The 15,000-nt window shown below is 37.2% G+C and overlaps 1 protein-coding gene and 1 long non-coding RNA gene across 4 annotated transcripts in view; one reads left to right on the top strand and one right to left on the bottom strand.

The window, feature by feature from the left end:
• LOC136845216 (uncharacterized) overlaps positions 1-15,000 on the top strand; it is a 549,715-nt gene that overhangs the window by 357,165 nt on the left and 177,550 nt on the right. The window lies entirely within an intron of this gene.
• Positions 1-15,000, bottom strand: part of LOC136845214 (glutamate receptor ionotropic, NMDA 2B-like) — a 510,777-nt gene that overhangs the window by 365,600 nt on the left and 130,177 nt on the right. The window lies entirely within an intron of this gene.

Genomic DNA, 15,000 nt, shown 5'->3' with positions numbered 1-15,000 from the left:
AGGGAATTTTCCCTGCACTGCACTGAGGGGAAAATGGGCTCCCCATTTTTCCCTTTTGTTTGGGAAGAGAAAGCTTTCTTTTGTTGTCCGTAAGGAAAATTTTGCCTCTGAATCCTTCACACCCACCCCATCTTGTTCTTCCCTCTTGGCTGGTGATTTCAATTGGTGAGATATTAAAATCTCAGTTTTCATACTTGTTTAAGTCACTACGATGAGTAGTCACATTCTGTAGTCGCTGTCTATGTTTTCACCCTACTGTAACATCAGGTTTTGTATTTTACTAGATCCTTCTTTAAAAAAAATAGATATTCCCCCTGCTCATTTCATTGTTATGGAATTGTTATGCATTAATGGTCAAATTGTTATACATTAATGGATAAATGATATTTTAATACATCCCTCTAAAAAAGTGAAATTTTCCATTGTCATTTTATTTGTATTAAAATACATATATTGTCCAGTGTACCCTAAACAGCATGTAGCGAATGACACCTAGTTAGGTCAATTCTCCTGCCGTGATTAGTATCCTACAAGTTTCATCCCAGACAACCATCATGAGTCCTGGTCCTGTTGCTATGCTGTTCGCAAACTTCTGTGATATATTTTTGAATGTCTCTTCAAGTTGATCGTCTGCCTTCCTCACTTCTTACTTTCATCTTTCTCGACGCCATTTACCTACTGATGTTTCTTATGCTCCGTTTTGCACGTATCTTTGGAGTATTTCTTTGTGCTTGCGTGTTCGTGTGTATGTGTGTGTGTGCTTTTTTAAGCTAAAAGCTGGGCATGCGCCTGAGGAAACAGTAATGCATTTTTTGTTTGACTCATAAGCACAATGTTGATCTTATGTTTGCGGGCTTCCAGAACTGTTTTTCAGTTTGGATTGACCAAAATTTTGCAGTGCCTAGATTTCTGCCTTTTTAGTTTTCTGTAAAAGAAAGCTATTGTGCCGGCTTTGTCTGTCCGTCCGCACTTTGTCTGTCCGCCCTCAGATATTAAAAAACTAGAGGGCTGCAAATTGTTGTGTTGATCATCCACCCTCCAATCATTAAACATACCAAATTGCAGCCCTCTAGCCTCAGTAGTTTCTATTTTATTTAAGGTTAAAGTTAGCCATATTCGTACTTCTGGCACCGCTATAGGTACCAACAACACAGGACATCACCAGACCATGGCTGAGTTTCATGGGCCGCGGCTAAGAGTTTCATGGGCCGTGGCTAAGGCCACCATACAGCATTATACTGTATGCTGCACAGAAAACTCGATTGCGCCGAAGAAACATGTTGTTTCTGTGCACAGTTACTGTGAATAATTTCCTCTGTTCCTCCTAAATATAATCACTTCTGAGTAAGCAGTTTTCTGGCTGGAGTCCCTGTAATTCGTACACCCACAAGCCAAGATCCGCTTCGTGGAGCGATGTATATTATTATTATTATTATTATTATTATTATTATTATTATTATTATTATTATTATTATTATTTCGGTGGACGAAACCTATTCACATGGAACAAGCACACTAAAGGGGCCATGGACTTAAAATTCAAGCTTCCAAAGAATGTTGGTTTCATCCTCCCACCGCAGACCCCACACTGCAGCAGTAACTGATCGTGATACAAAGCCAGTGATTTTTTCATCGGCTTAATATTCACCACAGCGATGAAGTTTTACCAAAACTCATGCGATTACAGTATTTCGTAAGCTCGCAACTTTTGCTTGATTAGTGATCATGAACTGCTGGTGATCTAAATAGGCATTATAACGTATGTGAAATTCTTTCTCTGCTTGTAATACAGAAAACTAGCTTTTAAGCTTTTCCAATCGCAAAGATCATTCTGTGACCGTACCCTCCACTCTTCTATCAAAACCGTACCCTCCACTCTCCTACCAAAACCGTAGCATCCACTCTCCTACCAAAACCGTAACCTCTACTCTCCTACCAAAACCGTACCATCCACTCTAATACCAAAACCATACCATCCACTCTCCTACAAAAACCGTACCCTCCACTCTAATACCAAAACCGTACCCTCCACTCTCCTACCAAAACCGTACCATTCACTCTAATGCCAAAACCGTACCCTCCACTCTCCTACCAAAACCGTACCATCCACTCTAATACCAAAACCGTACCCTCCACTCTAATACCAAAACCGTACCCTCCACTCTCTTACCAAAACCATACCATCCACTCTAATACCAAAACCGTACCCTCCACTCTCTTACCAAAACCATACCATCCACTCTAATACCAAAACCGTACCCTCCACTCTCCTGCCAAAACAGTACCATCCACTCTAATGCCAAAACCGTACCCTCCACTCTCCTACCAAAACCGTACCATCCACTCTAATACCAAAACCGTACCCTCCACTCTAATACCAAAACCGTACCCTCCACTCTCTTACCAAAACCATACCATCCACTCTAATACCAAAACCGTACCCTCCCCTCTCTTACCAAAACCATACCATCCACTCTAATACCAAAACCGTACCCTCCACTCTCCTACCAAAACAGTACCATCCACTCTAATACCAAAACCGTACCCTCCTCTACTCTCCTACAAGAATCATTCAGCTTTTTACTTGCTGCTGTACCTTTGATTTCAGGAGCAGGTTATCCTGTTCAGAAACTTGATAACCTGTTTGATTCCCGATCATAATATTGATGAAGGTAGATTTAGATCTTTCCTTGTAAAAACGCCTATTACTTAGAGGCCGATGGGAGGTGGAAGGTTTATCGCTGAGCCACTTTTCTACAGACAGTTTTCACATTGGACCCTTAATTTTATGCTTATTTTCAGTTAGTAGTAGGTAAAAGGCACGAAAGAAAGTAGCTAGAGAAAGGAGAGAAAAATCATGAAAAAGCGTGAGCAGGAAAATCACTGAGTTGTTAAAAACGCAGGAAACATTATTTAAAAGAAAGTGCTGTGACGAAAAAGCTGGCAGTTAAAAATAATATCAAATTATTATAAATGTCCATAATTTTTCCAGTTGGTTAAGTAAAAAAAAAAAAAAGTTGAAAAAATATGAAAATAAAAGTGGTTTCAAAAAGAAAACATCGACTTGAAACTAACAACTTTCATCAGTTAAGGATAATTATCCAGAATTATCCAGTTCAGTGATAGGCAAATTGACTGAGAATCTTAAGTGAGGTTCATGCACGTGCCACTAACATCTTCATCATGCCACTGATATATCTATTTATTTATCTAGATTGAGAGAGAGAGAGAGAGAGAGAGAGAGAGAGAGAGAGAGATGACAGCATCCCCTGCGCTGCTTTGAGGACACATATAGCTTCCGCCAACCGAAATCTGTTGCTTCCAACGAGGTTATTTTTGTCCGGCTGCACATTCGAGTCACTGCCTTTTATGCAACAGTTGATCCCCGGCAGAATTTCCTGTGCTCGACAACCACACAGCCAAATCAAATAAATAAATCGATATGTACGGGTTCTGCATTCCCTTTGATGAACGCATATTTCGCATGATACTTCTGTGTCTGGCTTCTGCAGAGTTTGTCCTGGGAAAAGTTATATCACTGAAATGTATACATGTACACACAGATATATATATATATATATATATATATATATATATATATATATATATATATATATATATATATATATATATATATATATATATATATATTATATATATATATATATATATATATATATATATATGTGTGTGTGTGTATACCTATATCATATAAGTGTTGCTTTTCTATTATTTTGAATATTAAGCCATAAATACCTCTTAAAAATCGAATTCATTTTACCTCCGAAGAGCTTACACCAATATATATATATATATATATATATATATATATATATATATATATATATATATATATATATATATAAATATATATATATATATATAATATGCGTTGCTGTATCGTATCCACAAGGACTTTAATTTCCTTCCCTAGACGCATATAAGAACGCGTCCCTGGACATTCACGGCCACCGGACGATTGGGACAGTTAAGCCTTGAAACCTTGTAACTTTTGTGCGTGTAACTTTCGTGAATAAAATCTAAGTTAGAAACCATACTGTTTTAAATGCGGTCCTCTTAGTCTTCGTATGAGTGCACAGTTTAATTGTGCAAGTGATTAAACTAAAAAAAAAAAAATATATATATATATATATATATATATATATATATATATATATATATATATTTATACATACATATATACATATAAATATGTATATATATATATAGATTTATGTATATATACACATATATATATATATATATAGATTTATATATATATATATATATATATATATATATATATATATATATATATATATATATATATACATATATATATATATATATATTATATACATATATATATTTATATATATATATATTTATATATACATATATGTGTGTGTACGTTCTCTGTCACAACACACCCACACACGCACACACGCCAGCCAAATTAGAGTCAAGAATAATAACTCAGTACCCTGGGTTAACTTTTTATTATAAATAATAAAAACGCTGTACGCTTCAGCAGTCGTAAAACGTTAAAATTATATCTTTAATTAAAAGCAAACATTGCCGGACATTAGAAACCTCTTGCATAAAAAACAGCCATTAAACTCTTCCCACGGTAATCTTTACCTGTACTAAAAAAAAAATAAAGCATATCGTTATTTCCATTGTTTATTTTATTAATTATTTCTCTATACTTTTCATTATGAAAATATAAAGAAAACGTTATTGGTCGTAATAATTTGTTGCATGAATAAGAGTTAAAGCGGGATGGGTTGAGAATTGATGTTTGATTGAGAGTCAGCGAAAGAGGAATGTAGGGAATGTAAAAAGGTTGATGGCGGAAATTACACACATTACTTGAAGAATGTTGAGAATAAAACGTCTTGAAGAGAGAAGAAATATTATATATATATATATATATATATATATATATATATATATATATATATATATATATATATATATATATATATATATATATGTGTGTGTGTGTGTGTGTGTGTGTGTGTGTGTGTGTGTACAGTATATATATAATTATATATTTATATATATATGTATATGTATATTCATACATACATACATACATATTTCATTCTGAAGATGTACATGCTATTGTTTGTATTTGTATGTAACCTACAAGAGTGAAAAAGTGCTACTGACCTTGGCTTCTGTAGCAGATTTTAAAAAAATTTGTCAACCTGTTTTGTCAAGAGAATTAATCTAATTCACGTAAATCAGTGATATGATTTGCAATTGCATCGATATCCAAAATCTTTTACAAGCTTCAGAGTTTAACAATTTGTTGAAGACCGTAAATGGCAAAGGGTAATTGGAATTTCTCGCTGGAGAGAAAATGTTAAAATTTGAATTTCATATGACGTGTGAAGAGATTGAAGACAAGGGGTTTATATATATATATATATATATATATATATATATATATATATATATATATATATATATGTATATATATATATATATATATATATATATGTATATATATATATATATATATATATATATATATATATACCACACATTACCACAGGTGAAAAACAAGAGACCGGTGTAGGTACTGACCGGTTTCGAATTTATTTCCAAGCCATTGACGAAGGCTTGGAAATAAAGTCGAAACCGGTCAGTACCTACACCCCTTCTCTTATTTTTCGCCTGTGGTAATGTGTGATAAATGAACCACGTTCAAAAGTGATTATAACCATATATATATATATATATATATATATATATATATATATATATATATATATATATATATATATATATATATGTGTGTGTGTGTGTGTGTGTGCGTGCGTGCGCGTGTGTTTGTGCGTGTGAATACTAAACATGGCAGATGTAAAAAGGAACCTAACATCTATTTTCAACTCTTTGCCGTAGGTAAGATAATTTCAAAGCAGATAGAAAAAAAAAGAGATGAAATTCGGCATCCGTTCGTTAACTTCCCTGTAATAATAAGAATAATTCTCTCACTTCCCTCTAATAGTAAGAGTAACTCTCATTTCCCTATAACAGTGAGAATAATTCTCTCATTTCCCTCTAATAATAATAACTCTCATTTTCCCTATAACAATGAGAATAATTCTCTCATTTCCCTCTAATAATAACAATAATTATCTCATTTCCAAAGACCAGATTCCATATTGTCAAATAAATAAATAAATCTGTTGGAAAGAAGTAAAAATAAAAAACTGACGTTTCTGAGCCTTCAAGTGCAAAGCACTATTCCTCTTCGAGGTATGGAAAGTCAGTCCACAATACCGTCTTTGGGAAGGCTCATCACCATAGGCATAGAGAGAGGATTTGTCGGTTTGTCCTGAGAGGATATACTTACGTGAAGGATCTTATTTGTTCTCCTTCCTTATGTTGCTCCTCTCCAAAACCAGGGGGAGAGAGAATTACACCTTAGTTTAACCAGACCACTGAGCTGATTAACAGCTCTCCTAGGGCTGGCCCGAAGGATTAGACTTACTCTACGTGGCTAAGAACCAGTTGGTTACCTAGCAACGGGACCTGCAGCTTATTGTGGAATCCGAACCCCATTATAGTGAGAAATGAATTTCTATCACCAGAAATAAATTCCTCTAATTCTTCATTGGCCGGTCAGAGACGCGAACTCGGGCCTAGCAGAGTGCTAGCCGAGAGCTCTACCGACTCCTCCAACGAGGAACTAGAGGAGAGAGAGAGAAAGAGAGCTTATGTTATGACCCATTGAAAGAAGGAGGAACAAGAGGGAAAATAAGAGGAACTGGTCTAGACATATGAGCACTTCCTCTTCTATTTTTCAGTTGTTTGGGGAGTATTAAGATCATAGAGGAGAGTATATATTAAAAAACGAAAAAGATGAGTTCTGATTGTCTTTCAATGGCAAGAATCTATCTATAATAATAAAGTCCTCCCCCCCCATGGCATTAGGGGAGACATGACACAGCCACCCACTCCCTGCAAACTTGTTTGTCCGCCCCGGGTTGGGACGAGGTAGGTAGAGGAACAGGAGGGTAGGGGAGACATCCACCCTCCTCCTGTAAAACTGTTTGTCCACTTTGGGTGGGGGCCGGGTAAGTAGAGGAATGGGAGAGTAGGGGAGACATCCACCCTCCTCCTGCAAACCTGTTTGTCCGCCCTCAGCGGGGGCGGGGTAGGTAGAGGAATGGGAGGGTAGGGGAGACATCCACCCTCCTGCTGCAAACCTGTTCGGCCCGGATGGGGACGGTAGGTAGGGGATCGGGAGGGTAGGGGAGACAGCAGGCCCGAGTTCCAGCGCGCGTAGCTGTCTACTCAAGCACCGGGACAATCTTGACCAATCGCTGCTTAAGACAATGAGAAGAGGATGTGGAATTGGGAGAAAACGCCATAGTTGCAGTAAGTGTGCATACAGGTTATTTATTTCTTAATTGCTGCCTGTTCAGTTGTTGGTCCTTAATCCTTCTGTTTGCAACGGTAACCTTATGTTGTTGGTAGCTTTTTTTTTGTAACTGAACACATTTAAGTTCTTGGTGATTACCATACAAGGTAATGACATGTTAACGTAGGAATGCAAGATCATGGATAACATATATATATATATATATATATATATATATATATATATATATATATGTGTGTGTGTGTGTGTGTGTGTGTGTGTGCGTGTGTGTGTGCATAGATGGAAATAGAAATAGGGATGTATATATTTGGTTGTGTGCATACGCACAGACCCATTAGGCAACGTATACAGCACAATTACCAACGAAATTCAAATATGTGAAAAACGTATACCACACCTATGATTTCCTTCATAATCTTGCATTAAATAATATCAGTGACTCATACCGCCAACCTTTTCAGAATTTAAGTAACCGTCGCCCTACTGCACTTAGAAAAAGGGCCGGGGGACTAGAGGGCTTTAGGGTGTTCCCCTTATGCTCTTTGACAGGAGGGCGGGGAGGGGTGGCTCCCACCCATGGTATTCACAAGGTTTAATACTTTTAGCTGCTAAACACTGAACAACAGTTTGTAAGTTTTACATGGGTGAAGATTACAGAGGATTTTTAACACGCTGAAGCCAATAGGTTTTTCATTGAAAAGAATTTGAATATGTGTGTATATACTGTATGTATATACAGTATATATATATATATATATATATATATATATATATATATATATATATATATATATATATATGTATATATGTGTATATATGTATATATATATATATATATATATATATATATATAGAGAGAGAGAGAGAGAGAGAGAGAGAGAGAGTGAGTGTGTTTTGTGCGTGCTTGATGTATTTTCTGTGTGTGTGTGTTCCATGTACATCTTTAAAATTATGCATACCATCATTTTTCGTTTATATATATATATATATATATATATATATATATATATATATATATATATATATATATATATATATATATATACATATATACATATATATAAATATCTGTATATATGATGCGATTGATATGCATAAATACACGCAAAAATACTCCTTCTCTTTCACCAATAAAACTTAGAAAAAGTCACGTTTCTCCCTTTTTCAAGTTAACGCTATTAAGGAGAAACCTATCTATACCAAGGACTATTTTCCTGTTATTTTTATTTCTGCAAATTAACTTTACTGTAAACAAACATCAAAGAAAACCCTTTCTTTAATTCGATATTTATCGTAGTTAAAATTAGTTGGAAAGATCTCAATTGCAGGTTAATTGCAAGAGGAGTTTTTTTTTACCTGAAACGTCTTGTTCAATAGAGGATATTTTTATCAGTTATTTCTAGCGTTATATTTTAGTTTTTAAGAAAAATGTCTCGGTCAAAGGGTTTGTTTGTGCTTTAGGCTTTAATGTTTATTTCGCAATTTTAGACGAGGAAAAAACATTCTCAGATAATTATATCGTAATTGTTTCAATCAAAAGAAGCTCAGATTCTGAGCTCATGAAATCTGATCAGTTTTCCTGCTCCTCCTCCTCCTCCTCCTCCTCCTCCTCCTCCTCCTCCTCCTCCTCCTCCTCCTCCTCCTCCTCCTCCTCCTCCTCCTCCTCCTCCTCTTCCTCCTCCTCCTCCTCCTCCTCCTCCTCCTCCTCCTCCTCCTCCTCCCAAAGTTTTGGAATTTTCTTCCCTCACTACTGCAGCTTTCCCTGTTCCAGGAGGCAGGTGTATTGCGTCATTCATTTCCAAACCTTTTTTTTTTTCTTTTCTACTTTTGTCTTAATCTCTGTTGAAATTTGCTTGGGCTTGGTAAATACCATTTAATTTTTTCTTATTAATTTACCTTTCAATAAATCGGTGTATGGTTTCTTCCTGTTTTTTATATATATTTTTCATGTACTGTTTTATTTTAGCTTTAATCATTGTTTAGATAAAACAGCTTTATTTTTTTACCTTGTTCCAATATCCTTCTCTTTTTCAAGAGGCCTATATATGGTGACTTCATTGTTATACACTTTCCATTTTCTTTTCTTTTCCGTTCACGTCCCCTTCTTTCAGCGTCGAACCTGCTTTATTTTTCCTTTTCGTTTTCCTCTCTTCCTTTGCAAGCCCTTTTTCTGAGAGGGGGGGGAAACAAAAACATTGAGAAAGACATTCAGCAGAGGTAAACCAGAAACTGATGTAATCTCATTTTGGAAACATATTTCTCAGCGAGAAACAAGAAATGGAATAGAAGCTCATTTATCAGAAAGGAAACAAAGAATTGGGAGGAAAGTATGCATTAGAGGGAATCAGTACATAGGTGGAATCTTATTTTGGAATCTAATTTCTAAAAGCGGAACGAAAAATAAGGTTAAAAATAACAGTTTCTCTATTAAAAGCAAGAAATTGCTCGAGAATATGGTTTTCTAGAGGAATGAAATCCGTTTTTCTAGGGGAATGAAATATATTTTTCTAGAGGAATGAAATCTACTTTTTTAGAGGAATGAAATCTACTTTTTTAGATGAATGAAATATATTTTTCAAGAGGAATAAAATTATTTTTCTAGAGGAATGAAATCTACTTTTCTAGATAATGAAATCATCTTTTCAAGAGGAATAAAATTATTTTTTCTAGAGGAATGAAATCTACTTTTCTGGATAATAAAATCTACTTTTCAAGAGGAGTGAAATCTACTTTTCTAGAAGAATGAAATTACTTTTCTAAGATGAATGAAATCCATTTTTCTAAGAGGAATGAAATCTACTTTTCCAGAAGAATCAAGAAACTGGAGGACCTTATTCACCAAAGGGGTACAGGAACTTAGTGGAAACTTACCCCTGCAAAAGCAAACAGGCAACTGGAACTTATCAATCAGCAAAGAGGGTCAAGAAACCTGTCACACTTTCAAATTTGCATTATCGTAAATGGAGCTTTTGTCTTCAGCCCCGTATTCTGAGAAGTCTTTCAGATTCGACAACTTCAGCTGCTACTCTCCCTTTGTTTCCTTTATTTACGAAGTCTCTTCAGTTTTCGTCCATTTTATCCTTTTTAATTCTTTCCAGATCTGCAACAAAGGGGAACGCATTTTCCCAAGATGTAACCAAGTACCGAGACCTTTCCTTGAAAAAAGCGGGACGCCATATCTTAGAAACCAACCATAGAATTTTCTTGAAAATAATCTCATTGTGTTTCCCACACCCAAGTTACTGTGGGATATCAAAATGTAAATCAAACCTAAACTAACCCAACCTAACCTAACCTAACCTAGGGGCACAGCAAAAAAAACCGGGTCTGGTGCAATACTAGCATACATCTCAGGAATTTGCATAAAGGACTTATTCAGCAAGAGGAAACAAGGAATTGGTGGGCACAATTTCTCAAAAGGAAACAAGGAATCAAGAGGGACTTATTCAGCTAAGAGCAAAACAGAAAGTGGATGGAAATTTATTTAAGAAAAGGAAACAAGAAATTAGGACGAACTTCATTTAGTACAGGGAAACAATAATTTCTCAAAAGGAAACATGGAATTAGTGGAAACATTTTGCTACTAAGAATTCGGAATAAACTTATTCAGCAAAGGACACAAGAAACTGGTGGAAACAGATTTCCAGAGGGACGGAAAAAGAAATTATGTGGGAGCCCATATCGTTCTTCCCTTGTCCTGGGAACAAGTACAGAGACACAGATGGACAGACAGAGATTATCTTTCTTTCCTTGTGCTAGAATCAGGCACACTTGCACACAGACAGCGATTATTTTTTCTTTCCTTGTGCTGGGATCAAGTACACAGACGGACAGACAGAGATTATTTTTCTTTCCTTGTGCTGGGATCAAGTACACAGACGGACAGACAGAGATTATTCTTCTTTCCTTTTGCTGGGATCAAGTACACAGACGGACAGACAGAGATTATTTTTCTTTCCTTTTGCTGGGATCAAGTACACAGACGGACAGACAGAGATTATTTTTCTTTCTTTGTGCTGGGATCAAGTACACAGACGGACAGACAGAGATTATTTTTCTTTCCTTTTGCTGGGATCAAGTACACAGACGGACAGACAGAGATTATTCTTCTTTCCTTGTGCTGGGATCAAGTACACGGATGGACAGACAGAGATTATTCTTCTTTCCTTTTGCTGGGATCAAGTACACAGACGGACAGACAGAGATTATTTTTCTTTCCTTGTGCTGGGATCAAGTACACAGATGGACAGACAGAGATTATTCTTCTTTCCTTGTGCTGGGATCAAGTACACAGACGGACAGACAGAGATTATTCTTCTTTCCTTGTGCTGGGATCAAGTACACAGACGGACAGACAGAGATTATTCTTCTTTCCTTGTGCTGGGATCAAGTACACAGACAGACAGACAGAGATTATTTTTCTTTCCTTTTGCTGGGATCAAGTACACAGACGGACAGACAGAGATTATTTTTCTTTCCTTGTGCTGGGATCAAGTACACAGACGGACAGACAGAGATTATTCTTCTTTCCTTTTGCTGGGATCAAGTACACAGACGGACAGACAGAGATTATTTTTCTTTCCTTTTGCTGGGATCAAGTACGCAGATGGACAGACAGAGATTATTCCTCTTTCCTTTTGCTGGGATCAAGTACACAGACGGACAGACAGAGATTATTTTTCTTTCCTTGTCCTGGGATCAAGTACACAGACGGACAGACAGAGATTATTTTTCTTTCCTTGTGCTGGGATCAAGTACACAGACGGACAGACAGAGATTATTCTTCTTTCCTTGTGCTGGGATCAAGTACACAGACAGACAGACAGAGATTATTTTTCTTTCCTTGTGCTGGGATCAAGTACACAGACGGACAGACAGAGATTATTTTTCTTTCCTTGTGCTGGGATCAAGTACACAGACGGACAGACAGAGATTATTCTTCTTTCCTTTTGCTGGGATCAAGTACACAGACGGACAGACAGAGATTATTCTTCTTTCCTTGTGCTGGGATCAAGTACACAGACGGACAGACAGAGATTATTTTTCTTTCCTTGTGCTGGGATCAAGTACACAGACGGACAGACAGAGATTTTTCTCTCCTTGTGCTGGGATCAAGTACGCAGATGGACAGACAGAGATTATTCCTCTTTCCTTTTCCTGGGATCAAGTACACAGACGGACAGACAGAGATTATTTTTCTTTCCTTTTGCTGGGATCAAGTACGCAGATGGACAGACAGAGATTATTCCTCTTTTCTTTTGCTGGGATCAAGTACACAGACGGACAGACAGAGATTATACTTCTTTCCTTGTGCTGGGATCAAGTACACAGACGGACAGACAGAGATTATTTTTCTTTCCTTGTGCTGGGATCAAGTACACAGACGGACAGACAGAGATTATTCTTCTTTCCTTGTGCTGGGATCAAGTACACAGACAGACAGACAGAGATTATTTTTCTTTCCTTGTGCTGGGATCAAGTACACAGACGGACAGACAGAGATTATTTTTCTTTCCTTGTGCTGGGATCAAGCACACAGATGGACAGACAGAGATTATTCTTCTTTCCTTTTGCTGGGATCAAGTACACAAACGGACAGACAGAGATTATTCTTCTTTCCTTTTGCTGGGATCAAGTACACAGACGGACAGACAGAGATTATTTTTCTTTCCTTGTGCTGGGATCAAGTACACAGACGGACAGACAGAGATTTTTCTTTCCTTGTGCTGGGATCAAGTACACAGACGGACAGACAGAGATTATTTTTCTTTCCTTTTGCTGAGATCAAGTACACAGACGGACAGACAGAGATTATTCTTCTTTCCTTTTGCTGGGATCAAGTACACAGACGGACAGACAGATATTATTTTTCTTTCCTTGTGCTAGGATCAAGTACACAGACGGACAGACAGAGATTATTTTCCTTTCCTTTTGCTGGGATCAAGTACACAGACGGACAGACAGAGATTATTCTTCTTTCCTTTTGCTGGGATCAAGTACACAGATGGACAGACAGAGATTATTTTTCTTTCCTTGTGCTGGGATCAAGTACACAGACGGACAGACAGAGATTATTTTTCTTTCCTTGTGCTGGGATCAAGTATACAGAGGAACAGACAGAGATTATTTTTCTTTCCTTGTGCTGGGATCAAGTACACAGACGGACAGACAGAGATTATTTTTCTTTCCTTTTGCTCGGATCAAGTACACAGACGGACAGACAGAGATTATTTTTCTTCCCTTGTGCTGGGATCAAGTACACAGACGGACAGACAGAGATTATTTTTCTTTCCTTGTCCTGGGATCAAGTACACAGATGGACAGACAGAGATTATTTTTCTTCCCTTGTGCTGGGATCAAGTACACAGATGGACAGACAGAGATTATTTTTCTTTCCTTGTGCTGGGATCAAGTACACAGACGGACAGACAGGGATTATTTTTCTTTCCTTGTGCTGGGATCAAGTATACAGATGGACAGACAGAGATTATTTTTCTTTCCTTTTGCTGGGATCAAGTACACAGACGGACAGACAGAGATTATTTTTCTTTCCTTGTGCTGGGATCAAGTACACAGACGGACAGACAGAGATTATTCTTCTTTCCTTTTGCTGGGATCAAGTACACAGATGGACAGACAGAGATTATTTTTCTTTCCTTGTGCTGGGATCAAGTACACAGACGGACAGACAGAGATCATTTTTCTTTCCTTGTGCTGGGAAAGAAAAATAATCTCTGTCTGTCCGTCTGTGTATTTGATCCCAGCACAAGAAGTACACAGACGGACAGACAGAGATTATTTTTCTTTCCTTGTGCTGGGATCAAGTATACAGACGGACAGACAGAGATTATTTTTCTTTCCTTTTGCTGGGATCAAGTACACAGACGGACAGACAGAGATTATTCTTCTTTCCTTGTGCTGGGATCAAGTACACAGACGGACAGACAGAGATTATTTTTCTTTCCTTGTGCTGGGATCAAGTACACAGACGGACAGACAGAGATTATTTTTTTTTCCTTGTGCTGGGATCAAGTAAACAGACGGACAGACAGAGATTATTTTTCTTTCCTTGTGCTGGGATCAAGTAAACAGACGGACAGACAGAGATTATTTTTCTTTCCTTGTGCTGGGATCAAGTACACAGACGGACAGAGATTATTTTTCTTTCCTTGTGCTGGGATCAAGTACACAGACGGACAGACAGAGATTATTCTTCTTTCCTTTTGCTGGGATCAAGTACACAGACGGACAGATAGAGATTATTTTTCTTTCCTTGTGCTGGGATCAAGTACACAGACGGACAGACAGAGATTATTTTTCTTTCCTTATGCTGGGATCAAGTACACAGACGGACAGACAGAGATTATTTTTCTTTCCTTGTGCTGGGATCAAGTACACAGATGGACAGACAGAGATTATTTTTCTTTCCTTTTGCTGGGATCAAGTACACGACGGACAGACAGAGATTATTTTTCTTTCCTTGTGCTGGGATCAAGTACACAGACGGACAGACAGAGATTATTCTTCTTTCCTTTTGCTGGGATCAAGTACACAGACGGACAGACAGAGATTATTTTTCTTTCCTTGTGCTGGGATCAAGT

The sequence above is a fragment of the Macrobrachium rosenbergii genome, chromosome 13 (assembly GCF_040412425.1).
Source record: "Macrobrachium rosenbergii isolate ZJJX-2024 chromosome 13, ASM4041242v1, whole genome shotgun sequence".
Lineage (NCBI taxonomy): Eukaryota > Metazoa > Arthropoda > Malacostraca > Decapoda > Palaemonidae > Macrobrachium > Macrobrachium rosenbergii.
This window is presented reverse-complemented; position numbering and strand designations above follow the sequence as displayed.